The sequence below is a fragment of the Moschus berezovskii genome, chromosome Y (genome assembly GCF_049115385.1).
Source record: "Moschus berezovskii isolate FMDL1 chromosome Y, NW_MosBer_1.0, whole genome shotgun sequence".
NCBI classification, from domain to species: Eukaryota; Metazoa; Chordata; class Mammalia; order Artiodactyla; family Moschidae; genus Moschus; species Moschus berezovskii.
The window spans coordinates 63,562,345-63,589,291 of NC_142489.1; the positions used below are offsets into that span (position 1 = coordinate 63,562,345).

A 26,947-nucleotide genomic window follows, 5' to 3' on the forward strand; every position below is an offset into this window, starting at 1 on the left:
TGGGAGAATGACATTGAAACATGTATATTATCATATGTGAAATGCATCGCTAGTCCAGTTTCGATGCATGAGACAGGATGCTCGGGGCTGGTGCATGGGGATGACCCAGAGGGATGGGATGGGGAGTGAGGTGGGAGGGGTTTCAAGATGGGGAAGACATGTACACCCGGGGTGGATTCATGTCAATGTATGGCAAAACCAACTAATATAATATTGTAAAGTAAGTAGCCTCCAATAAAAAATAAATAAATAAATATAAAAAAAGAAAGCAACCCTTCCTTCACTTATCAGTTACAGTGGTAACTCTGATAACTGCTTTTCTTGAAAGTTGTGTCGTAAAGTTGGTTATTGTAATGAGAACAAAATTTGCATTAGGAACGGTGTTATAAGCGCGGGTCATGTCTTTGGCCAAGGTCCTACTTTCTGATATACCATGTATCGAATCAATTTTTCTTTGTGCCTCTCATCACTCTTTAAATAAACTTTATTTAGTGTCTGATGCTGCTGCTGCTAAGTCGCTTCAGTTATGTCCGACTCTGTGTGACCCCACAGATGGCAGCCCACCATGCTCCACTGTCCCTGGGATTCTCCAGGCAAGAACAATGGAGTGGGTTGCCATTTCCTTCCCCAATGCATGAAAGTGAAAAGTGAAAGTAAAGTTGCTCAGTTGTGTCCGACTCTTCGTGACCCCATGGACTGCAGCCTACCAAGCTCCTCTGTCCATGGGATTTCCCAGGCAAGAGTACTGGAGTGCGGTGCCATTGACTTCTCTGTATTTAGTGTCTAATACAAGAAAAAGACTGGAGTAGGCATTTGAAAAAAAAAAAATCCTGATGGATAAACTGTCCATTTTTATCTCCCTGTCTTTTCTTGCTGGAATGTACTTTCACATTTGTCTGTTCTGTTACATTCTACTTATCCTTCAAGGCCTAAACAACCCTTCTGTCTCAGGCTGCCCTTTTGGATTAAAGTCAAACAAATTCTGTCAATATTAATCCCACTCTTCTCTTTGCTGCCAGGCATGGGGCATTGTGACAGCATTTATCACCTCTTATTTTGGTGAGTGATGTGTTTTGCCTCCACCCTCTGTGTTCAGAGTTGATTTGGGGTAGGGACTGTCTCGTCCGGACTGGTTGCTGCCAGCATCTAGAACGTAGTTAACATGTAATACCTGTTTAGAAGAGTTATGAATCTTTAGGTTGTTTGATACAGTCTTTAGTTGGTGTATCTGACTGGCTAAGGCAAAGAGAAAATTCGGCTTCAAGTATCTTCAAACTTCCAAGGCAGTTTAACTTGAAAAATGGTACTTGTGAACCTGTGTGCAGGGTGGAAATAGAGACGTGGACGCAGAGAACGGATATGTGGACCCCACGGAGAAGGAGAGGGTGGAATGCACTGAAAGAATAGCACTGACCTATATACACTGACTTGTGTAGCGTGGACAGCTGGTAGGGAAATGCCGTCTAGTGCAGGAAGCTCAGCTCGGTGCTCTGTGATGACCCAGAGTGGTAGCTTGTGGGGAGGAGAGGAAGGCTTAACAGGGAGGGGTCATATGTATGCATTTGGCAGATTCCCTTGTAGCTCAGCTGGTAAAGAATCAGCCTGCAATGTGGGAGACCTCGGTTATATCCCTTGGTTGGGAAGATCCCCTGGAGAAGGGAAAAGGCTACCCACTCCAGGATTCTGGCCCCAGGATTCTGGACTATACAGCCCGTGGGGTTGCAGAATCGGATATCACTGAGCAACTTTTCACTTTTGAGAAGGAAATGGCAACCCACTCCTGTACTCTTGCCTGGAAAATCCCATGGACGGAGGAGACTGATGGGCTAGAGTACATGGGGTCGCAACAAGTCAGACACAACTGAAGCGACTTAGCTGCAGCAGCCAGTATGAGAGTCTTGTCTTGCAGCAAACCATTAAGCACGGGAGTTCTCAAGACAGACTCAGAGGTGTTCTTTCATCCTGTGGAGGAAGGGGGCTTAGGACATGATTTAGGGAAGGTCACTGCCCGAGTACAGGGAGGAAGGCCTTCCCGCTCACGGGCACAGTTGAGAAGGAGAGGACAGGGTGCTGAGGTAGAAGAGCCACCTGCTCTTCCCGGTTCTGCATGCAAGTTGGGAGGGGGTTTGCAGACAATGCAGACCACGTCCGTTTCCCCATATTCAGTCTTGGGACCTGGGACACCCTCCTACTGTGTAGGGTGTACAACCTTCCAGCGTCAATCTTCTGCTTTTGATCAGTCTATGATGGAGGTTGGACATCAAAACTATCATCAGGAAGAGACAGACAGCTCCCAGGTGAGTCAAGGCTGAAGACCACTGTTCCAGGCAGGGGAATCTAAGATGTAGACAAGGATGAGGATGAATGATCTTTGAGAAGTTCTCATTGTGGCCACCCGGGTGGTGGTGATGGTGGTGGTGGTTCAGGCACTCAGTCGTGTCTGACTCTTTTGAGATCCCTCTGGACTGTAGCCCACTAGGATCATCTGTTCATGGGATTCTCCAGGCAAGAATACTGGCGTGGGTTGCCATTCCCTTCCCGAACCAAGGATAGAGCCCCAGTCTCTTGTATTGGATTGACAGTCAAATTATTTGCTGCTGAGCCACCAGGGGAGCTGGGTCACAAGGTTACCAGAACCATAATGCAGGTTTGGGAGAGGGAGGTGCCTAAATAGAAAGCCAGGGCTAAATAAGCCTCAGCTTCATCATCAGGCTTCCCTGGTGGCCCAGTTGGTAAAGACTCCACCCACAATGCAGGAGACCTGGATTCCATTCCTGGGTAGGGAAGATCCTCTGGAGAAGGGAAACAGCTACCCACTCCATTATTCTGGCCTGGAAGTCCCATGGACTATAGTCCATGAGGTCGCGAAGAATCAGGCATGACTGAGAGACTTTCACTGTCACTTTTCATCATTAAGAGATAGAAAAGATTCTGCACAGCTTCTTGACAACAGTCCTAGAAATTCTGGGAGAATAAGGCCAGCCAGAGGAGAGTGGGATTTACCAGCAGTCCCCAACCTTTTTGAAATCAGGAAGTGGTTTGTGGAAGTCAATTTTTCCATGGGCTGCGGGTGCAAGTGGATTCTTTCCGGTTGATTCAAGCACATTCCATTTAATGTTCATTTTATTTTATTTTTATTATGACAACAGCTCCACCTCAGATCATCAGGCATTAGTCTCCAGAGGTTGGGGACCCCTGACTTAGATTGCTGTGCTTCGTCACTCAGTTGTGTCTGATTCTTTGCAACTCCCCAGACTGCAACCCACCAGGCTCCTCTATTCAAGGGATTCTAATATTGGAGTGGGTTGCCATGCCCTTCTCCACGGCATCTTTCCTACCCAAGGATTGAACCCACATCTCCCGCATTACAGGCGCCTTCTTTACTGTCTGAGCCACCAGGGAAGCCCCAGAATACTGGGAGTGGGTAGCCTATCCATTTTCTAGGGGATCTTCCCCACCCAGGAATCGAGCCGGGGTCTCCTGCATTGGAGGCAGATTCTTTACCAGCTGAGCTACCAGGAAAGCTGTTTACTCTGTAGAGTACTGATGAATTAAGTTCTGCTCTGCATAAAAGTCAAGTGGCTGTGGAGTATGTTACTTGTTTAGAATGATTCTATGTTTATTCTTACCTAAAATGGTCACTGAGTTTCTAAATAGCCATGACTTTGTTGAGTCTACTGTTTGAACCATGTTTTTATTTTTATTTATTTATTTTGTCATTTTGTGATTAGTTTATTTCACTTAGCATGTGCCCTAAAGGTGTTATTATACCCACGTAAACGACAGAATGATTTCTGTTTGTTTCCAAGGCAAATCGATCAATATTATAGTAAGCCAAGTCTGTGCGCCAACCAGTAATGCTGAAGAAGCCGAAGTTGAATGATTTTATGAAAACCTACAAGAAGTTTTAGAACTAATACCCGAAAAAGAAGTCTTTTTCATTACAGAGGACTGGAGTGCAAAAGTAGGAAGTCAAGAAACACCTGGAGTAACAGGCAAATTTGGCCTTGGAGCATGAAATGAAACAGGGCAAAGGCTAATAGACATTTGCCAAGAGAACGCATAGCAAACACCCTCTTCCAACAACACAAGAGAAGACTATACACAAGGACATCACCAGATGGTCAACAGTGAAATCAGACTGATTATATTATTTGCAGCCAAAGATGGAGAAGCTCTATACAGTCAGCAAAAACAAGACCAGGAGCTGACTGTGGCTCAGATCATGAACTCCTTATTGTCAAATTCAGACTGAATTTGAAGAAAGTAGGGGAAACCACTAGACATTCAGATATGACCTAAATCAAATCTCTTATGATTATACAGTTGAAGCAAGAAACAGATTTAAGGGACTAGATCTGATAGATAGAGTGCCTGATGAACTATGGATGGAGGTTCGTGACATTGTACAGGAGACAGGAACCAAGACCATTCCCATGGAAAAGAAATACAAAAAAGCAAAATGGCTGTCTGAGGAGGCCTTACAAATAGCTGTGAAAAGAAGGGAAGCGAAAAGCAACGGAGTAAAGGAAAGATATAAGCATCTGAATGCAGAGTTCCAAAGAATAGCAAGGAGAGATAAGAAAGCCATCCTCAGCGATCAGTGCAAAGAAATACAGGGAAACAGCAGAACAGGAAAAACAAGAGATCTCTTCAAGAAAATTAGAGATATCAAGGGAATATTTCATGCAAAGATGGGCTCAATAAAGGACAGAAATGATATGGACCTAACAGAAGCAGAAGATATTAAGAAGAGTTAGCAAGAATAAACAGAAGAACTGTACAAAAAAGATCTTCACAACCAAGATAATCACGATGGCATGATCACTCACCTGGAGCCAGATATCTTGGAATGTGAAGTCAAGTGGGCCTTAGAGAGCATCACTATGAACAAAGCTAGTGGAGGTGATAGAATTCCAATTGAGCTATTTCATATCCTGAAAAATGATGTTGTGAAAGTGCTGCACTCAATATGCCAGCAAATTTGGAAAACTCAGCAGTGGCCACAGGACTGGAAAATGTCAGTCTTCATTCCAATCCCAAAGAAAGGCAAGGCCAAAGAATGCTCAAACTACTGCACAATTGGACTTATCTCACACGCTAGTAAAGTCATGCTCAAAATTCTCCAAGCCAGGCTTCAGCAATATGTGAACGGTGAAATCCAGATGTTCAAGCAGGTTTTAGAAAAGGCAGAGGAACCAGAGATCAAATAGCCAACATCCGCTGGATCATGGAGAAAGCAAGAGAGCTCCAGAAAAACATCTATTTCTGCCTCACTGACTATGCCAAAGCCTTTGACTGTGTGGATCACAATAAACTGTGGAACATTCTGAAAGAGATGGGAATCCCAGACCACCTGACCTGGCTCTTGAGAAACCTGTATGCAGATCAGGAAGCAACAGTCAGAACTGTACATGGAACAACAGACTGGTTCCAAATAGGAAAAGGAGTACGTCAAGGTTGTATATTGTCACCCGTCTTATTTAACTTCTATGCAGGGTACATCATGAGGAACGCTGGGCTGGAAGAAGCACAAGCTGAAATCAAGACTGCTGGGAGAAATATCAATAACCTCAGATATGCAGATGACATCACCCTTATGGCCACAAGTGAAGAGGAACTAAAAAGCTTCTTGATGAAAGTGAAAGAGAAGAGTGAAAATGTTGGCTTGAAGCTCAACATTCAGAAAATAAAAATCATGGCATCTGGTCCCATCACTTCATGGTAAATAGATGGGGAATCAGTGGAAACTGTCAGACTTTATTTTTTGGGGCTCCAAAATCACTTCAGATGCTGATTGCAGCCAGGAAATTAAAAGACACTCCTTGGAAGGAAAGTTATGATCAACCTAGACAGCATATTAAAAAGCAGAGACATTACTTTGCCAACCAAGGTCCGTCTAGTCAAGTCTATGGTTTTTCCCGTAGTCATGTATGGATGTGAGAGTTGGACTGTGAAGCAAACTGATCACGAAGAATTGATGCATTTGAACTGTGGTGCTGTAGAAGACGCTTGAGAGTCCCTTGGACTGCAAGGAGATCCAACCAATCCATTGTAGAGGAGATCAATCCTGGGTGTTCATTGGAAGGACTGATGCTAAAACTGAAACTCCAATACTTTGGCCACCTCATTGGACGATTTGACTCAGGGAGGGATTGGGGGTGGGAGGAGACGGGGACGACAGAGAATGATATGGCTGGATGGCATCACCAGCTCGATGGACATGAGTTTGAGTGAACTCCGGGAGTCGGTGATGGACAGGGAAGCCTGGCGTGCTGGGATTCATGGGGTCGCAAAGAGTCAGACATGACTGAGCGACTGAACTGAACTGAACTTTACTAGCATCAGTACATCCACACTGTGACATATGTCAAAATTTCTTTCCTTTTTAAGTGAATAATGTTCAATTATCTGCAAATATCATGGCATCTAGTCCCACCTCTTCATGGGAAATAGATGGGGAAATAGTGGAAACAGTGTCAGACTTTATTTTTGGGGGCTCCAAAATCACTGTGGATGCTGATTGCAGCCAGGAAATTAAAAGACGCTTACTCCTTGAAAGAAAAGTTATGACCAACCTAGATAGCATATTAAAAAGCAGAAACATTACTTTGTCAACAAAGGTCCATCTAGTCAAGGCTATGATTTTTCCCGTGGTCATGTATGGATGTGAGAGTTGGACTGTGAAGAAAGCTGATCGCCGAAGAATCGATGCTTTTGAACTGTGGTGCTGGAGAAGACTCTTGAGAGTCACTTGTACTACCAGGAGATCCAACCAGTCCATTCTAAAGGAGATAAATCCTGGGTGTTCATTGAAAGGACTGATGCTAAAGCTGAAACTCCAGTACTTTGGCCACCGCATGCGACGAGTTGACTCCCTCGAAAAGACTCTGATGCTAGGAGGGATTGTGGGTGGGAGGAGACGGGGACGACAGAGAATGAGATGGCTGGATGGCATCACCAACTCAATGGACATGAGTTTGAGTGAACTCCGGGAGTTGGTGATGGACAGGGAGGCCTGGCAGGCTGTGGTCCATGGAGTCACAAAGTGTCTGACACGACTGAGCGACTGAACTGAACTGATCTGCAAATAGCACACTTTGTTTTTCCATTCATCCGTCAATAGATCCTTGGGGAACTTCCACTTTTTTAGCTGTTGTGAAAAATGGTATTATATACATGGGTGTACAAATATCTTTTCAAGACTCTGCTTTCAATTCCTTTGAGTATATACATGTAAGTGGAATTGTTGGATCATGTGTGTGCGTTCAGTCACTGTCTTGTCCAACTCTTTGTTACCCCACGGTCTGCAGCACACCAGGCTTCCCTGTCCTTCAGCATCTCCCAGGGTTTGCTCAAAGTCATGTCCACTGAGTCAGTGATGCTATCTAACCAGCTTATCTTCTAGCGCCATATCTTATGCCTTCAGTCCTTCCCAGCGTCAGGGTCTCTTCCAATGTGTTGCTGAATTTAATTTTCTAAGTCATAGGTACCTGGAGCCATTTGTTGACAGTGATTGGTAGTAAGAGACAGAGAATCTTTATGAAGAAAAGGTGTTTTCTTTTTTCTTTACATCCTAACTCCTTTATAGTTCCAATAAACAGTCTTGAGATGGCACATACCTGCAGTTGAGGAAGGGGTCTTCAGGCCTCCTAAATTGCAGTTTTTGGAATGAACCATGTTTTTAGTGAAGAAAACTCCATTTTTAAAGTAAATATAACTTATATATTAATGGGTGTAGTTCTCTATTAATGAGTTCTCATAATTAGAGCTATTGCTAATGTAACAGAGGAGCCTGGTGAGCTAGAGTCCAGGGGGTTTACAAAGAGCCAAACACAGCTGAGTGACTAAATAACAGCGGGAAACTTGTAGGTCATGAAAGTAGGCTTTTGAATTTCGTTTGTGGATGGACAAACTCACACTCAAGTTCAGTGCAGTTGCTCAGTCATGTCCAACTCTTTGCGACCCCATGTACTTCAGCATGCCAGGTGTCCCTATCCATCACCAATTTCCAGAACTTTCTCAAACTCACACCTATTGAGTTGGTAATGCCATCCAACCATCTCTTCGTCTGTTGTCCCCTTCTCCTGCCCTCAATCTTTCCCAGCATCAGGGTCTTTTCCAGTGAGTCAGTTCTTCGCATCAGGTGGCCAAAATATTGGAGCTTCAGCTTTAGCATCAGTTCTTCCAATGAATATTCAGGAGTGATTTCCTTTAGGATGGTCTCGTTTGATATCCTTGCAGTCCAAAGGACTCTCAAGAGTCTTCTCCAACACCACAGTTCAAAAGCATCAATTCTTTGGTGCTCAGCTTTCTCAAAACGGCATCATTATTTCATAGAAGAAGTGTAAGTTATTTGTACTCCTGTACGAGTTTACATTTTAAGAAATAACATTTTTCTTATTTCTAAAGAAACACATTCTTCCTAGAGTATTTAGAGAATACAGACACAAATTTAGAGAAACAAAAATTGACTACCCATGTAAAAATTAATATATGTGATATATATACCATACACTCATAGGTAAATGGAATGTATAATTTACTGTATAAAAATTTCTATCTCAAACTTGGTACAAAACATTATATAAAAAGCCATCAAATGAGATCATCTAACCTAATAACTTCCTGGTGGCTCAGTGGTAAAGGATCAGCCTGTTAATGCAGGAGACATAGATTCAATTGCTGGGTCAGGAAGATCCCCTGGAGAAGGAAATGCAACACACTCCAGTATTCTTGGCTGGAGAATCCCCTGGACAAATGGAGAAGTCTAGTAGGGTACAGTTCATGGGGTCTCAAAGAATGGATACAAGTGAGTGACTAACACTTTCAACCTAATAGCTGCCAGTAACTTGATGGATTATACAGTCAATGGCCTAACATTAAGTGTATATATTACTCCCTTTTGCATATCTCACTTCCAGACATCTTATCAATAATCTAGACTTGTGAACATCATATCAACTTCTGGTAGTGTCCACTTGTGAATGATGTGAAGAGGGGAAAGATTATGTTAGATATGGAGGTTTAATGATTTGCTTAGGCTTTTCACCACTTAAATGGGGTCTTCCCACTGGCTTTTACAACCATGCTATCTGAATTTGTGTTTTAATAAACTTATAATTTATGACTTGCCATGGGTGTCAGTGCTAGAAGTATTAAATACACGAAGATCTAGGCTGTCTATTAAGTAACATGATAAAGTTTTTTAACATACCCATCAGAGCTGATACTTTCAAGTAAGTGTTTTATTCAACACAGTCCTGTTAAGAACTGATTAACCGTCTCCTTCATCTATGAATATATTTATTCAGCAGTGTCGCCTGTGAGTGCTCTGTGTTTGACATTTTTCATGGCTCGTGGGTGTAATAATGAATGAGGCAGGTAGGCTAAAGTCTCATGAGAAAGAAAGATGGCGCCCAGCCATTGCAAGACAGGGGTGTAATCCTTCAGTTGGCACTGATGATGTGAAACCCTACCCAACCTAGTCCCTGGAGTCAGGTCACTTGTTAAAACAACATGACTCCTCGGAGAAGGAGATGGCAACCCATTCCAGTATTCTTGCCTGGAAAAGTCCATGGACAGAGGAGCCTGGTGGGCTACACTCCATGCGGTTACATGCATGAGAGTGGAGGGAGATGGGTTGGTAGCAATAAACTGGTAGAACTAAAAAAAAAAAAAAAGACTCCTAAGGTGAATCCTGGCCATTGGAATTCAAGATTATGAGTAAAGGGTTTAAAAGTTCATTCATTATCAGTAGTTCCATCTGCAACAGCGTGGGTAGACCTAGAGATTGTCATACTGAGTGAAGTCAGTCAGACAGAGAAAGAGAAATAGCATGTAATACATATCATATTGCTTATACGTGGAATCTAAAAAGGAATCATACAGATGAACTTACTTACAAAACATAAACAGACTCACTTAGAGAATGAACGTATGGTTATGTGTGTGCAGTGGGGGCTTGGCGGGAAGGATGGGGGGAGGGATAGTTAGGGAGTTTTGGATGTACATGCACACACTGCTGTATCTAACATAGAGAACCAGCAAGGACCTGCTGGACAGCACAGGGAACTCTGCCCAATATTATTAACAGCCTAAATGGGAAAAGAATTTGAAACACAATAGATACATGCGTATGCAGAACTGAATCCGTTTGCTGTACGCCTAAAACTAACACACCATTGTTAATCACCTACGTGGTTATTTCATGACGTGTGAGTCAAATTGTTACATTCTCCATCTCAAACTTTCACAGTGCTGTATTCTAATCACATCTCAAAAAGTACGTTATCATAACTGTATCATAGTCGCTGTAAAAGCGGGATGCTCTTGGAATTCTCTTCAAAAGTTTAGGGTATTTTATTGACTGTTCCTTAGAGGGACAAATGATAAACATTTCATGTAAATTGGATTCTTTTCATATGAATATTGCTAGTTGAGAACAGTGTTAGAGTCGTACTTAAACATTTTGTTTTGTCATTTTATTTATTGTTTTTGGCTGTGCTGGGCCGTGGCTGGCTTTTGAGTGGACTTTCTTTGGTTGTGGTTATCAGGGGCTCCTCTTCATTTGCAGGCTTCTCATTGCAGTGACTTTAGGCACACAGGTTTCAGTAGTTGTGATTCATGGGCTTAGCTGCTCTGTGGCATGTGGAATCTTCCCAGACCAGGAATCAAACCTTGGTTCAACTCTGCATTGGTAGGCAGAGTCCCAATCACTGGATCACCAGGGAAGTCCCCATGCTTAACCTTTTAAAAGTTCTGGCATTTGGTAAAGGGAACGGCATACAGTAGGCCCTTAGTGACTATTTGCTGCTAATTGCGTGAGAGGTCTGACAAAATGATTGACGTACACCTGGAAAGTTCTGTTGCTGGCCTAAAAACAGACAGGCCTGTGCTGACCCAGCTTTACTAGTGGCATTTTTCATTCATTGTGTCATTTCCAGAGACTCTTCAGAGATGATAGACTCCCTTGGACAAGAGAGGCAGGCTGCCAAAGCCCACTGAACGTGCTTCTGATACTCAGTGTGAGTACTCAGCAAGGACCATACATACTCGGATTTTAAAATTCCAGTGCATTTAAATCACATCAGTGTGATTTACAGCAACTCAGTTCGCATGTACATTGATAGCTTTACACACAGACACCCACTCACAGAGTGAAAGTTTAATGGGTCTGGCTTAAGGTAAGTCAGCATTTTGTTTTTCCTCATTCATGCAGACTGTTTGGTTCAAATTCAGGAAGTGCCACATATAGCTGTGTGACCTTGGGAAGGTTACTTAACCTCTCTGTTTTTCAGTTCCTTACATTATATATTATGGATAACACAATGTAATTAACACCTAAATTATAGAATGTGTGTGAGGCTAAGTGAGTTAATGTGTATAAGGAGCCTAGAATTCTGTTTGTCACATGGTAAGAACTGTTTCACTATTGCATTGTTATTATTTTCCACCATAACAATATTAACATTGGAAATATTTAATTTACCAGATAATCACTAAATTGTTAATATGTATAAGAAAATATTATTATGCTTAAAATTTTAAATATTTCTGAATCCAGATAAGTTAATATATAGAGTGTAGAATACCTTTTGTCACTTAGTAACTATTTTATTTTTGTTATCCTTAACTTAATAGTGTTATATGTAATAATATTAACATTAAGAACACTTAGATTACTGGATCCAACTACCATTTTAATGGTTTTGATTATTTTTAATATTTTCAGTATGTAGAAAAACCTGAATTATCAAAATGAGAATGAAATTAAATGGTTACTTTGGAAATGCAGTAATTTAGAATACCTTTCCTCTCTAGATGAAACGTGTCCTCAAGAAATCCAGTTCCTTGCAATTGACTATATTTTAAAATTCTAACTCATTTTCCTTGCCATTTATAGATTGAGTGTTATTAAAATATTCATATATTTCAGCTAATGTGGCATAACAAATTTAATTTGCACAACAAAGATGACATGACTAGAACATGATCTATAATCACTTTTTTTAAACCTCACGCTGTAGGCACTTCATCAGAAAGAGAGACAAGTCAGACATATTTTGTAACTCTATAAAACCTTCCAAATAAACTCTTAGAAAGTGATGCAGTAATACAGTTTGGAAAAAAGCATTTTGTAAGGTTTTCACTGCATCTCAGTTGAGTAAGGTACCACTGTGCCATTCTTGATAGAGTTGTTTGACACATATGGGGGTGTTTCGTGTTATTTTTCATTGAGGAGTCTCTACTCAGCAATAGAATCTGATATTGTGAAGGAGGGATGGGGGAGAAATGGAGGGGGAAAACCACAGGCCTCAACGCTGGTCTGGAGGCAGCTCCGGGGCAGACATGACCAGACGCTTGTACTGATAAGTCTGGTCTCCCTCTGGCTGGGGCCTTCCCTCAAAGAGTGGGGCCTCTCGAAGCCTGGGAGCAGATCCCAGGGGATGTCGCTGGAGGCCCGTCACCCGGTGTCCTCCTCCCTGCACGAGACAGAACATGGGCTCTTCCTCAAAGGCAGATGTGAGCTGCGCATCTCTGAGGCCGCTCTCCCCGGTTTCTGAATCCAGCTGAGCATCTGTCTAGAGACTGATCGTTTGCTCTTTGTACCAGAGACGTTCAGGGTTCAACACGGACACACATCTGGGGCGTCCGGTTTCACCGAGCGTCTTCTCTGAGGATGAGTCACGTTGCCTTCTGGTTCTTTGGGAGCGTGTGTGAGAGGCCGGTAAAGATTAGCTCCGGGGGTTTCACGATGATTAACCTTGTCTCTCTGAAGGGCTCTGCCTGTGGCACTGAATGTTATTATTATTTCTGGTGGGGAAGGAGGGGGAGGGAGCAGGAGGAGGGGGAATTATAGCAGTAAAAGCAGGTGGGGAAGGGAGTAACAGAAGGAGTAACAGTAGCAGCAGCAACAATAATCACATTGTTACTATTTTGGGGACCTGCTGCTGAGATGTGGCATGTGAAATGTTATGCAATACTTACACCGCTGCTGCAGAGCAAGTGTCGGTGTTAACTTTAATTTTAGACCTGATACATGCAGAGGTTATGTAACTTGCCCCAGCTCATCAAGCCAGTGAATGACAGATGTGAAAGCCAGACCCACGTGGCAGGGATCCCCAGGCGTGTGCTCCTAACCCATACCATTTCTAATCAAGACATGGGCGAGATTACTCCATAGGCTCTTTGTGTTAGATGCCTCGTGCCAGTGTGCATCATCTCTGACATCTCAATATCTTCACCCGTCGAAAGTCAGTAATCATAATAACCAACCTGACTTTCTCATAGAGTTTATGCAACGTTAATGCAAAGAAAAAAAGATAATGTTGAAAACGTGTTTTTGTAAAGGGGAAATGTCTTGGTAAAGTGTAAACTCTTCGTAAATATATGTTGGTTATTATTATCCTCTTGGTTATTATTGTACTAGTGTGAAATTTTTTGCGTTCTAGAAAGGAGAGTAGTTTGCAGTTGACCATAGGAAGGGTGAGAGCTTCATGCTCAGAAATTAGGATCCCAGAGTTTTGAGAGCTGGAAGGTCTTCGGAGGGTGTCCAGGTCAGTGGTTCTCTGTCCTTTGCCTATTTATATCGCCTGGGGGACCTGTTAAAAATCTATGCTCAAGATTCATTCCATTTTCAGAAATCTCATTTAACTGGTCTGGTGTAGAGATGAGACATCTCAGTATACACAAACGCATATGTGTGTGTACATGTAAATGTGTGTATGCTGATGTAATATAGGTTTATGCTTGTGTTTGTTCACCCATGATGATTCTAGTGTGTAGTTGGGGGCAAGAATGGCTGAACAGATCTCACAACCTTCTTTCTAATAATCATGCTTCAGTTCAGTCGCTCAGTTGTGTCCAACTCTTTGTGACCCCATGGACTGCAGCACGCCAGGCCTCCCTGTCCATCAGCTACTCCCAGAATTTACTCAGACTCATGTCCACTGGGGAGAAGGCAATGGTACCCCACTCCAGTACTCTTGCCTGGAAAATTCCATGGGTGGAGTAGCCTGGTAGGCTGCAGTCCATGGGGTCGCAAAGAGCTGGACATGACTGAGCGACTTCACTTTCACTTTTCACTTTCATGCATTGGAGAAGGAAATGGTAACCCACTCCAGTGTTCTTGCCTGGAGAATCCCAGGGACAGGAGCCTGGTGGGCTGCTATCTGTGCTGTTGCATCGAGTCGGACACGACTGAAGTGACTTAGCAGCAGCAGCAGCAGCAGCAGCATGTCCTTTGAGGCAGTGATGCCATCCAACCATCTCATCAATAATCATGGCAGCCTCTTGTTTACCCAGAATGGTTACAGCCAACACCCCTTGCCCAGGTCCCAGGTGATAAGCCCACCCCCTTCTCCTCTCAGGTGTCCTGGTTTGGGTGATAAATTGTGCCGTCCTCTGGTGGCTCAGATGGTAAAGAATCTGCATGCCAATACAGGAGATGTGGGTTCAGTCCCTGGGTCGGGAAGAGCCTCTGGAGAAGGGAATGGCAACTCACTCCAGTGTTCTTGTCGGGAGAATTCCATGGACAGAGGAGCCTAGTGGGCTCAGTCTGTGGGGTCGCAAAGAGTCAGAAGTGACTGAGCAGCTGAACACAGTGCTGATGAGGAATTGAAACTTTCGGGGGGCTATTTTCCTTCCAAAGGAAACTGAGTAGAATGCCCTCCTTGGGCTTTCAAGGGTTACTTTGCAGTCATGTTCAACACCATATAAGTAAGCATGATTCTTCTTGAGAGTCTTAGGATGAGAGAATTTCTCTCTTGTCAAAGTTTTCTTTTAAAATTTATTTTATTTTTTGGCTCCACCTTGCAGGTCATGTGGGACCTTAGTTCCCTGACCAGGGATTGAACCCATATCCCCTGTGTTGAGAACCTTATCCACTGGAACCCTAGGTAAGTCCCCAAACTGAGAGAATTCCTTACTTTTGCTGTGACAGTAAAAATTCTTTAAAGTAGAACTACACTGTGTTTCCATGTGGACAACCTAAGTTTTCCAGTACTGAAGTCTCTCATCTCCTCTGCTTCATGTATGCAGGGAACATGTCATCACTGTTTCAGTTCCTGAAACTGCCTTCTCATGAATGCTAGTAATTGTTACTTAGCGAATTAAATTTTGAAAACAGGTCAACAGCTTCACCAACTTTCTCCATTCTACTTCTCTGAGTATCATGCAGGACGGTGTGGACCCTGCTGGGTATGACATGCCTGATGACAACATTTATGAGACCTTTGTCCAAAAGAAAATTTGATGTTGACCAAGAAATCTGAGCACTGAAGAATTGATGCTTTTGAACTGTGGTGTTGGAGACGACTCTTGAGAGTCCCTTGGACAGCAAGGAGATCAAACCAGTCAATCCTAAAGGAAATCAGTCCTGAATATTTATTAAAAGGACTGATGCTGAAACTGAAGTTCCAGTAATTTGGCTGCCTGATGTGAACAGTTGACTCATGGGAAAAGACCCTGATGCTGGGAAAGATTGAAGGCGGGAGGGGAAGAGGATGACAGAGGATGAGATGGTTGGATGGTGTCACTGACTCAATGGACATGAGTTTGGGTAATGGTTCAGAGGTTAAATAGTCTGCCTCCAATGCTGGAGACCCAGGTTCGATCCCTGGGTTGGGAAGATCCCCTGGAGAAGGAAATGGCAACCCACTCCAGTATTCTTGTCTGGAGAATCCAGGATTCATTCTGGAGAATCCCATGGATGGAGGAGCCTGGTAGGCTACAGTCCATGGGGTCACAAAGAATCGGACATAACAGCTATTGAACAACAAAAAAATATGACCTGCAGTTGAGTCTGACAGGTGTTGATGGTATCTTCTTGGTTGAGACTTTCTCAGCCAATGTCACATCTGATTTTGTCATTAAGGTCTGCGGAGCCCAGACTCTACACACCCCAGAATAAATCAGATACTTCTCAGCCAGTAGGCTTGCTTTTAGGGGATACACAGGAAGTCTGTGTTCAATACAACTGTGAGTCCGTGGATGCGGGCACTTTTTTTTTTTGTTTTTTGGCTGTACTGGGTCTTATTTACCACACGTGGGATATAACTTTTTAGTTGCTGCACATGAAATTTTAGTTGTGGTGTGTGTGGGACCTAGTTTCCTGACAGGGTTTAGCCACTGGACCACCAGGGAAGTTCTAGCACACTTCTTCAATAATAGTAATCAAGCATTTCTCCTTACACTTGGGTATATCGTCCTGGAATGAGCCAGTCACTAGCGCAGCTCTTGGAAAGTGAAATGTTTCTCTTGAAATTGGTCAGAGTGAAATCAAAGACGAAAGATGTTCCCGTCAACTAACATTAACGACTTTGGCTCCTTGAGCTTACAGCCAACACCTGCTTGGAATGCTCATCTGTGACAGCTGAGTCACAAGATAACAGAATTCTGAGCCTTCCTGAGTTTGTTAGATTTTCAGTGTGTCCTTCCTATATAAAGATATCCATTTCTAATCATTACATCACCTACATGGTCAAAAAAAAAAAAAGAGTTGTGTATTGAATTGGAGTCCCAAGCAGGTGGTGCTTTTCGTAACACCAAAATCAGCTCTTGATTTACCTGTGTGCGTTCAAGGGAACCGAGAAACATCTGCCTGAGTTGAGTTGTGCCTATCCATAGCACCGGGCGGCCCTAGTTCACCAGCTCTGCTTGCTAATCAAAAGCTATATTGACGTGCTGGCTTAATGCAGAGATCCTTGATAAAGGTATGCAGTTGCCGTGGGAATAGGCAAGTTTTTTATCCATGCCAGCTGCTATGCTTCTGCAATTCGTTATCTTTGCAGACGACTTTGGGGACTTTTTCTCCAAGGATAAATCACTGCCTTTAATATCGTTACCATCTATATCACTGAGGTGGTTTTCTCTGTTTACAAGATGAATGACACTTTTCCTTTGGAACTCAAAAGTGGCAGATGATTCAATACCCACCTGGCAACTTTCGACTTTAGGAAACCCCTCCCCACACACAAACCCAACATGCACCTAGCTCCCTGACTTCCAAACCATCAACATTAAAAAAAGAAAAAAAAAAAAAAAGACTAACAGGGATTTTTAACTATGTTGCAATCCCCTAGCCAGACTGTAGAGGGAGCTCTCCCTGGAATTAGCCCTGTGCACTACCTACAGCAGGGTTGACCACCTCATCTAGCCTTTTTTTTTTTTTTTCCCAGAATACTTTTCTCTGTTTTTCTGCTTAAAAGAGGGGACTTCATATCCACTGTCCTCCCCTGTCCCCTGTAAAGGAAATATTGCAAATAACCCGTCCCATAGTTTACCAAAAGCAGTGACTTTTTCATCTGACTTGCATCATGATGGTTATGTATTTCTGGTTTTTGAAAAACAGGAGGAACTTGAACACATTAATAATGTTGGGCAAGCAGTATGAGTTTTTAACAAGAATATATTGTGCATAAGTTGCAATGAAAGAATTGTTAATTGTCTAGTACGTTTCATCTGAATATTGTTTGTTGCGTTCAGTTCAGTTGCTCAGTCGTGTCAGACTCTTTACGACCCCATGGACTGCAGCACACCAGGCCTCCCTGTCCGTCGCCATCTCCCGGAGTTTACTCAGACTCACGTCCATCGAGTTGGTGATGCCATCCAACCATCTGCTCTGTGGTCCGCTTCTCCTCCTGCCTTCAATCTTTCCCGGAATCAGGATATTTTCCAATGAGTCAGTTCTTCATATCAGTTGCATTATTTCTATATTTTGGTTCTTCTTTATAATTTTTAATCTTAAAAAAAAAAAAAGATGTTTTCTTGGAGTAGGTGGTTCTGACTGTTGCCTGCAAGGCTTCTCTGTCCATGGGATTATCCAGGCAAGAATACTGGACTGGGTTGCCATTCCCTTCTCCAGGGGATCTTTCCAAACCAGGGATTGAACTCAGGTCTCCCGCACTGCAGACTCTTTACCATCTGAACCACCAGGGAATTCCAAATGACAACAAAAAAAAGATGTCTTTTGGGAGGAGGTGGTTCTGTTGGCCTGTTCTAATCTACCCAGGGGATCAGTTGTGGCATGTGAGGAGGGACTGAACCTGGGCCACCTGCAGTGGGAGTGCAGAGTCTTAGCCACTGACCTCAGGGAACTCCTGTGTTTATTCTTATTTCTTCTCTTTGCTTCTTTCCATACCACTACCCCCTCATTTTCTTCTTTCTACTGCTCGTCTTTTTCTTGTGGTGCCTGCTCATGACCTGTACTCACCTGGACATGAGGTTTTTGCCCTAATGTTCATTAACAACAGTTCAGTTCAGTTCAGTCACTCAGTCGTGTCCGACTCTTTGTGACCCCATGAATCACAACACGCCAGGACTCCCTGTCCATCACCAACTCACGGAGTTCACTCAAACTCATGTCCACAGAGTCGGTGATGCCATCCAGCCATCTCATTCTCTGTCGTCCCCATCGCCTCCCGTCCCCAATCCTTCCGAGCATCAGAGTCTTTTCCAGTGAGTCAACTCGTCCCATGAGGTGGCCAAAGTATTGGAGTTTCAGCTTTAGCATCAGTCCTTCCAATGAACATCCAAGATTGATCTTCTCTAGAATGGACTGGTTGGATCTCTTTGCAATCCAAGGGATTCTCAAGAGTCTTCTCCAGTACCACAGTTCAAAAGCATCAATCCTTTGGTGATCAGCTTTCTTCACAGTCCAACTCTCACATCCATACATGACCACGGGAAAAACCATAGCCTTGACTAGACGGACCTTGGTTGGCAAAGTAATGTCTCTGCTTTTTAATATGCTATCTAGGTTGGTCATGACTTTCCTCCCAAGGGGTAACGTCTTTTAATTTCATGGCTGCAACCAGTATCGGCAGTGCTTTTGGAGCCCCCAAAAATAGTCTGACACTGTTTCCACTGTTTCCCCATCTATTTCTCATTGAGTGATGGGACCAGAGGCCATGATCTTTGTTTTCTGAAAGTTTAGCTTCAAGCCAACTTTTTCACTCTCCTCTTTCACTTTTATCAAGAGGCTTTTGAGTTCCTCTTCACTTTCTGCCCAAGGGTGGTGTCATCTGCATATCTGAGGTTATTGATATTTCTCCTGTCAATCTTGATTCCAGCTTGTGATTCTTCCAGCCCAGCGTTCCTCATGATGTACTCTGCATATAAGTTAAATAAGCAAGTTGACAATATACAACCTTGATGTACTCCTTTTTCTATTTGGAACCAGTCTGCTGTTTCATGTCTGGTTCTAACTGTTGCTTCCTGACCTGCATACTGATCCACACGGTCAAAGGTTTTGGCATAGTCAACGAAGCAGAAATAGATGTTTTTTTGGAACTCTCTTGCTTTCTCCATGATCCAGCGGATGTTGGCAATTTGATCTCTGGTGCCTCTGCCTTTTCTAAAACCTGCTTGAATATCTGGAAGTTCAGTTCAGTTCAGTCGTTCAGTCATGTCCGACTCTTTGCGACCCCATGAATCACAGCACGTCAGGCCTCCCTGTCCATCACCAACTCCCGGAGTTCACTCAAACTCATGTCCACAGAGTTGGTGATTCCATCCAGCCACCTCCTTCTCTGTCGTCCCCTTCTCCTCCTGCCCCCAGTCCTTCCCAGCATCAGAGTCTTTTCCAGTGAGTCAACTCGTCGCATGAGATGGCCAAAGTATTGGAGTTTCAACTTTAGCATCAGTCCTTCCAATGAACACCCAGGATTGATCTCCTTTAGAATGGACTGGTTGGATCTCCTTGCAGTCCAAGGGACTCTCAAGAGTCTTCTCTAGCACCACAGTTCAAAAGCATCAATTCTACAGCGATCAGCTTTCTTCACAGTCCAAATCTCACATCCATACATGACCACTGGAAAAACCATAGCCTTGCCTAGACGGACCTTGGTTGGCAAAGTAATGTCTCTGCTTTTTAATATACTATGTAGGAAGTTCACAGTTCACATATTACTGAAGCCTGGCTTGGAGAATTTTGAGCATGACTTTATTAACGTGTGAGATGAGTACAATTGTGCGGTCGTTTGCACATTCTTTGGCGTTGCCTTTCTTTGGGATTGGAATAAAGATTGACCATTTCCAGTCCTGTGGCCACTGCTGAGTTTTCCAAATTTTCTGGCATATTGAGTGCAACACTTTCACAGCATCATCTTTCAGGATTTGAAATAGCTCAATTGGAATTCCATCACCTCCACTCCTTTTTTTCATAGTGATGCTCTCCAAGGCCCACATGCTCCCTAGAATAGGGGACTTTAGGAACTGTAGTTGAATACCTTTTTCTTTGGGCACTAGTAGTATAGAACCCACCTGCCAATGCAGCAGAGTTAATAAACGCGGGTTCGATCCCTGAGTCAGGAAGGTCCCCTGAAGAAGGGAATGGCAATGCACTCCAGTATTCTTTTCTGGAGAATCCCATGGACAGAGAAGCCTGGTGGGCTACAGTCCACGGGGTCACAAAGAGTTGGACGCAACTGAAGCAACTTAGCGTGCAAGTGCCTTTTTCTTGATAGAAGCAAACTCAGAGGTAAAAGGAGAGGCCACTCCTGTTTGCAGAGCACCTTCCCATCTCAGAGAGTGCCCCAGATGCTTTGTGCTCAGTAGGGCACTGGGTCTCCTTTCAGCCCTTCAAGTGGACAGAGCGGGCCTCCCTTTGCAGGGAGGAATGTTCTCAGCACACCACGCTATGCTCATCAGACGTGAAACCTGTGCACGAGACTTGAATGTGCGCCTAAGATATAGTTGTCTATTTAATAGAAACTGGGAGAGTAGTCTGGGGGTCTGGTTGAAGAAATGGAAGCCAAACGTAATCTTCATGGGTGGACATCTCCCCCCAAATCTTTACGTGGGATTCCTACCAACATGTGACCCACTTCGCCCCTGACTCTATTGTGAACTGTTGTGTGCTCAGTTATGTCCAGTTCTTTGAAAGCCCATGGATTATAGCCTGCCAGGCTCTTCTGTCCAAGGGATCTTCCCAGCAAGGAAACTGGAGTGGGTTGCTGCCACATCCTTTTTCGGGGGGATCTTCGTGATCCAGGGTCAAACCCTCACCTCTGTATTAGCAGGTGGATTCTTTACCAATGGCACCACCTGGGATCAGGTCATTTATTCTGCCTCCTTATCCTGTTACTGTTGACACGCTGAGTACTTAATACAAATAACAACAACAAAAAAGCCTTCAGAGAGAAAATTACTGCTGGCAGCTGGACAGCCTTACTCACCTTCATTTCTGTTAGCTTTGGAACTGACATTTCTGTTTGAAATACTCTTTTGTCTCAAAACCGAATACCTCTGTTTCATTTCCTTCTCAAGACTATGAATTCTTTCCAAGGAAATGCTGTTTTCCATGGGGCCTTATTTCCACGTCGCCTGCTGCTTTGTAATGTGCTTACGGTTCTCTTGTGGGATGAGAACACAGGTCTGCCGTGTGTCTCCACCTTTGTTCTTCCTGTAACTGGCTTCTCCTCCCCACCCCCCACCTGGTTTAATTTATCTGCAACCAGCGTACTGTATAAGTTTTCTCATGCCTTTCACGTTTCTCCAATTCCCCGCATGAACTTTGGCCATTGTGACACGAGCATTTCTAAATCTGCTTCTCACATGATGCGTGGACAGGCACGTGGGGATTCTGTGGGATGTCTGACACCGGTGAACTTGGCTGACACCTCAACACTGGTTTTCATGTTTTTCCTGAGTGTTGCTGAAAGCTCATAAAAAACCACCATGCATATAGCATTGTTTGTTTTTATGTTTCTCCTTAGGAAGATTTTCTTTCTTTCATAGAACACGTGTCCTGGTGAGGCAACATTTTTGTTTAGGTGTTTCCTTACATTTGCTTTGAAAATCGATGGACTTTTAAAGATGTTTAGTTGGAAAATAAAGCCCTTCTTTTCACAGTCATTTTCCCAAAGCAGGGGCATTTGAAATGCTGACAGCTGGCTGCAAAGAACAGTAGTTCTGGAGTTCACCAGTGACTTTTTTTTTTTTTTTTCAGATTTCAAACCGTAGCTTCTAATCTAATCCTTTTCTAAGGACACAATCATATAGACACCTTTTTTTTTTTTTAATGTGCCGGGTGCATTCTTTATTATTTATTTATTGGAGTGTAATTGCTTTACAATATTGTTAGGTTCCACTGTACAACACCCTGAATGAGCTGTCTGTATACAGTACCCCCTCCTTGATGGGCCTCCCAACACCCTGAATCAGCTGTCTGAATACAATACCCCCTCCCTGATGGGCCTCCCACCCACCTCTCCGTCCTACACTCTGATCTGGTCTCCCTGTATTTTATAGTAGGTTCCAACTAGCTGGCTATTTGACACATTTCTTGTTTTTCATTCACTTGGTCGTGTCCGACTGCAGCACACCAGGCTTCCCTGTCCTTCACCATCTCCCAGAGTTTGTGCAAACTCATGTCCTTTGAGGACAGGGGAGGGACTTCCCGGCTGGTCCACTAGTAAAGACTTTGCCTTTCAATGTGGGAGATGCAGCTTCCATCCTTAATGAGGGAGCTAGGACCAAAGATCCAAACCAGAACACAGAAGCAGTATTGTAACATATTCACAAACACTTTAAAAGTGGTCCACATCAAAAAAAAAAAAAAAATCTGTAAAAAATCTGTCGGTTTTATTGGGATTGCAGTAGTTGTCAGTCACCAGAACCATGGATTTGTGGAGACTGCACTCACCAGAAGATCTCTAGTGCACCTTTAGCTATGAGGGTGAGAGACAGAGGGGAGGGGACCTCCTACCTGGAAGGGGAGACAGAGGGGCGGAGGGACCCCCCACCCAGATGGGGAGAGAGAGGTGGGAATGGGACGTTCATCCAGAGGGGGAGAAACAGAGGGGCGAGGGGACCCCTACTGGTAGCTCCCACAGTTCCCAGAACATGTGTGGGAAGAAGAATTGCATAGCAAAGGGGAGAGCCCCATTGAGAAAGTGCTCTGTTTTCTCAGAGGGTGTTACAGTATTGGAAATGAGGACTCCGTGGCCAAGATGACAGCGTCTCCCCTAACTTATTCAGAGAGAGATCCCCTGTCAGGTCCAGGTGCATTAGACCATCCTACAATGTAGGAGACGCAGGTTCGATCCCTGGGTCGGGAAGATCCCCTGGAGGAGTGCATGTCAACCCACTCTGGCATTCTTGCCTGGAGACTCCCCTGGACAGAGGAAACTGGCGGGCTCTGGTCCATGGGGTTGCAGAGTCACACACGACGGAGGGACTCACACTTTCCTGGCTTTGCAGAGCTTTCCTGTGAGTTGGGGCCTTTCTGGGAAGCTTTCAGGAGGTGGCCTACAGCAAGTTTCCAAGGGAACACACAGAGACTTGGGGGACCTCTTATTCTCAGCAGTCTCCTCTCTCTACCGGACTTCTAGTGCTGCCCGCCAGGTGTCTGCCCTGGACACCTGCAAGGCTTCCTGTTTCTTAGCTGGGACAGAGCTATAGAGAACAGGCCACATTCACTTCTCGTCTGCTCTGAGTTACCTGGGGTGCTGGTCGTTGTTTAGTTGCTAAGTCTTGTCCAACTGTTTTGCAACCCCACAGACTATAGGCCTCCGGGAGCCTTAGCCTATGGGAGTTCCCCCAGACAAGAGCACTACAGTAGGTTGCCGTTCCCTCTTCCAGGGGATGTTCCAGTCCCAGGGATCGAACCCACATCTCCTGAACTGGCGGGTGGATTCTTTACAATTGAGCCACCTGGGAAGCCCTACTCATTTAAATGCACATTATTTAATATTTTTCTCCCCCGAACCTTGACTGGAAGAGATGTTTTAGGGGGAAGAAAATGAAGTTGATGTGGCTGCCTCTTAAATAAAAAAGTCTGTTTTTAAAGACAGTATTCTGGGCTTGCTACTCATTGTTCACAGCCAAGGAAAAAGCAACTTGTGTTCAATTTTTCATTCCCAGTTACCAACTCACTTGTTACAAGTTTTGAAATCATTCCTGGGTAGACTTCCCTGATAGCCCAGGTGGTAAAGAATCTGCCTGCAATGTAGGAGACCTGGGTTCGATCCCTGGGTCAAAATGATCCCCTGGAGAAGGGAATGGCAACCCACTCCAGTACTCTTGCTTGGAAAATCTCATAGACAGTGTAGCCCGGTTGGCTATGGTCCATGGGGTAACAAAGAGTCGGACACGAGTGAGTGACTAACAGTTTCACTTTTCCCTGTAAGTAACACCCTTAGACTTTTCAAAAACTGTTCTAGAGCTAACAAAGCTCTGAGCTGGTGGAAACCATCTGTAACTGAGAATAGATGAACCACACTTGCCTGAATCTTTGGGGACTTGCAGCTTATGAACCATTGATTAGAAGCTCTATTAAGAGATAGACACACACACACACACAAAGAGAGTGAGAGGAAGAGAGATGGCTACATGCAAGGACTTTTTGCAAACATCCTTTCAAATATACAGCATGTAGATGCTCCATTGGGGAGGTGACAAATAGACTCACATTATACTGAAGTGAGATAACTGAGTATATGAAATTGGCCGTGGCAAGGATTTAATAGGTAAAATGTTCCTTCCAGGGTTCTTCTTAACCTCTTCTATTATGTTCAAGCTTTTTGTAACTTAAGATCAGGAGGAAAAAGATCCCAGACCATCGAACCCATCTTTCTCTTTGCCCCACCAGGCACAGTCTCTACCATACCCTCTCAAAATCTTGGTGCCCCAGAGAATCTTCATTAAAAGGGTGGTCTGCTACCTCTGACCTTCGCTTGGGACTCTTCCCTGAAAGCGGTGGTTGACAGTGACCTAGTGACAGTGATACAGAACTGGAAAAGGATGTTTGGAGCTTGGAACGCCTTCTCTGCAACGCAGGTTACTTTTCTTCCTGTAATAGAAACTTTCTCTGTGCATCAGCAGAATGACTTCAGGATCTGAGACGTCACGGATACCAAGCCTAGCTTCTCAAGTCATGTCTTAAATCATGAAACGCCTCTCTCAGCAGAGCGAGCTTTGGCAAACAAGGGAACGCTCAAGAGTCAGTAACTGTTCAAGTGCCTTCTTCTGACTCCGGAGACTCTCAGATCCTGGCGTTAGTGGGAAACCACTCTGTCTCTCTCTCTCTCGCCCTAATACCGTGTATGTTTTTTCATGTGGTCTGTCTGTCTCACTCTCTCGCTCTCCTATTGTTTGTAGATTTGCAAAGTTCTCTAAAGCCAGGAAATCCTATTTCATTAATCGTATTTCCGTCAGTCCAACAGAGTAAAGCATGCAAAAGCATCTCACTTCCTTTGAGCTTAGAGACAGTCCAGAGAGGTTTCAGAGTGAGAGTGTGGTAATTTGGGGAGGGCATGATGGAACACACCTGGGGTTGATGTCAGCCTTCTACAGGACGATCCTACTGTTCCCACTGTCGAAAACACAGCAAGACAAGGGGAGGGCCATAGAAGTACAGCGTACTATGTATAAAATAAGCCACAAAGAGATCCTGTCCAGCACAAGAAACATAGCTAGTATTTTTTTAATAGCTATAAATGGAGTATGTGCTTCCATGGTGGCTCAGATGGTAAAGAATCTGCCTGCAACAGAGGAGACCTAGGTTTGATCGCTAGGTAGGGACCATCTCCTGAAGGGAAAGTTATCACTACCCACTCCAGTATTCTTGCCTGGAAAATCCCATGGACAGAGAGCATGGCAGGCTACAACCTATGGGGTCACAAAGAATGGAGCACGACAGAAGTGACTTAACACACACATAGCCCTGACATGGCACATGAAGGCTACAAAATCAAATTTTCTGTATTTTTCATCACACAAGTGCCTAAATGCAATGTGAATGGTTATTAGAGTTTTTAAACCAAATTTTAATGGGGGAAAATCTTTGGGGCAAACACTTCACTCATGAGAAAGGAATAAATAACAGCTTTGGGAATTGACTGATCCAGTCAAAAAGCATAGAAGAGTTGGAGAAAGGCAACACTCTATTGAAAGCCATAAGGAGAAGTGTAATAGCAACAAGATTATTGTTAGTCTGAGTCTTTTTTTTTTCTTTTTAAAGTAGGCCAGCTCTTCACAGAGGTTTCCCTTCTTAGTGTTATCATGTGATGCCCATAAACCCTGTGTAAAGTATAATTACATAAAATAATTATATTCACGCTAGAGCTGACAAAGTGTCCCTGAGGGTGCAGCTTTGCATCAAGCCATGTCACTAGTAAGTAGTCAGCGCCCAGGCTTTTAACCCAGACATAATGCGTGTTCTACTTCACCCTGGCTACCAAGTTCTAAATCCATGGAGATCTTCCCAAATCTATGCATGGCCTTCAGGGAGGTCGTAAACATCTGCAAACCGCATGTGGCTGTCCCATAGCTGCATTTTTCTCAGGGAAGACATCTCAATGTTTCAAATTTCTCGAACGTTTTATAAGCCATACGAGTCACCTAAGATAAGAAGCAGAGGAAATGGAAAGCTTGTAAAACTTAGCAGAAAGGCAGTTTCCCGTCTTTCCCGTTTAAAAAAAAAAATATATGTTCTCAGAGGATGACCCTCAGAAAACTGCTTTTTTTTTTTTTTTTTCACTTTAGTAGCCTATTGATTTATTATTTTTAATGATGGCTGGGGAGATAACAGTAATTAAATGTGGTGGTGTTTCTTTATCATATGAATGATTTATTTATCTTGTGCAGTCATGTGAGTGATTTATAAGTTGTGTAGCATTTCCAGCAGTTGAATATTAGATAGCAGTTTGTCCTGATGGAGATCACTGGTGATGTTCCTTTCTTTCTCTCCAACGCCAACCCTGAATACTAAAGGGCGTCTCTGAGCCTCTGTGATGGACTTAGTACGTGAGCACGGGTCTGACTTTCTGTAACCCCTGTGACTGTAGCCCACGAGGCTCCTCTGTCCATGGGAGTCTCCAGGCAAGGATACTGGAGTGGTTTGCAACTGAACTCCTCCAGGGGATCTTCCCCACTCAGGGACCGAACCTGGGTCTCATGTCTCCTGCATTAGCAGGCCGGTTCTTCACTACTAGTGGCCCCG

At 43.9% G+C, this 26,947-nt stretch overlaps 2 pseudogenes; one reads left to right on the forward strand and one right to left on the reverse strand.

The window, feature by feature from the left end:
* Positions 1-1,427, forward strand: part of LOC148773138 (MYND-type zinc finger-containing chromatin reader ZMYND8-like) — a 42,064-nt pseudogene extending 40,637 nt beyond the window's left edge.
* A 10,890-nt stretch (positions 1,428-12,317) lies between these two features.
* LOC148773139 (MYND-type zinc finger-containing chromatin reader ZMYND8-like) overlaps positions 12,318-26,947 on the reverse strand; it is a 114,097-nt pseudogene continuing 99,467 nt past the window's right edge.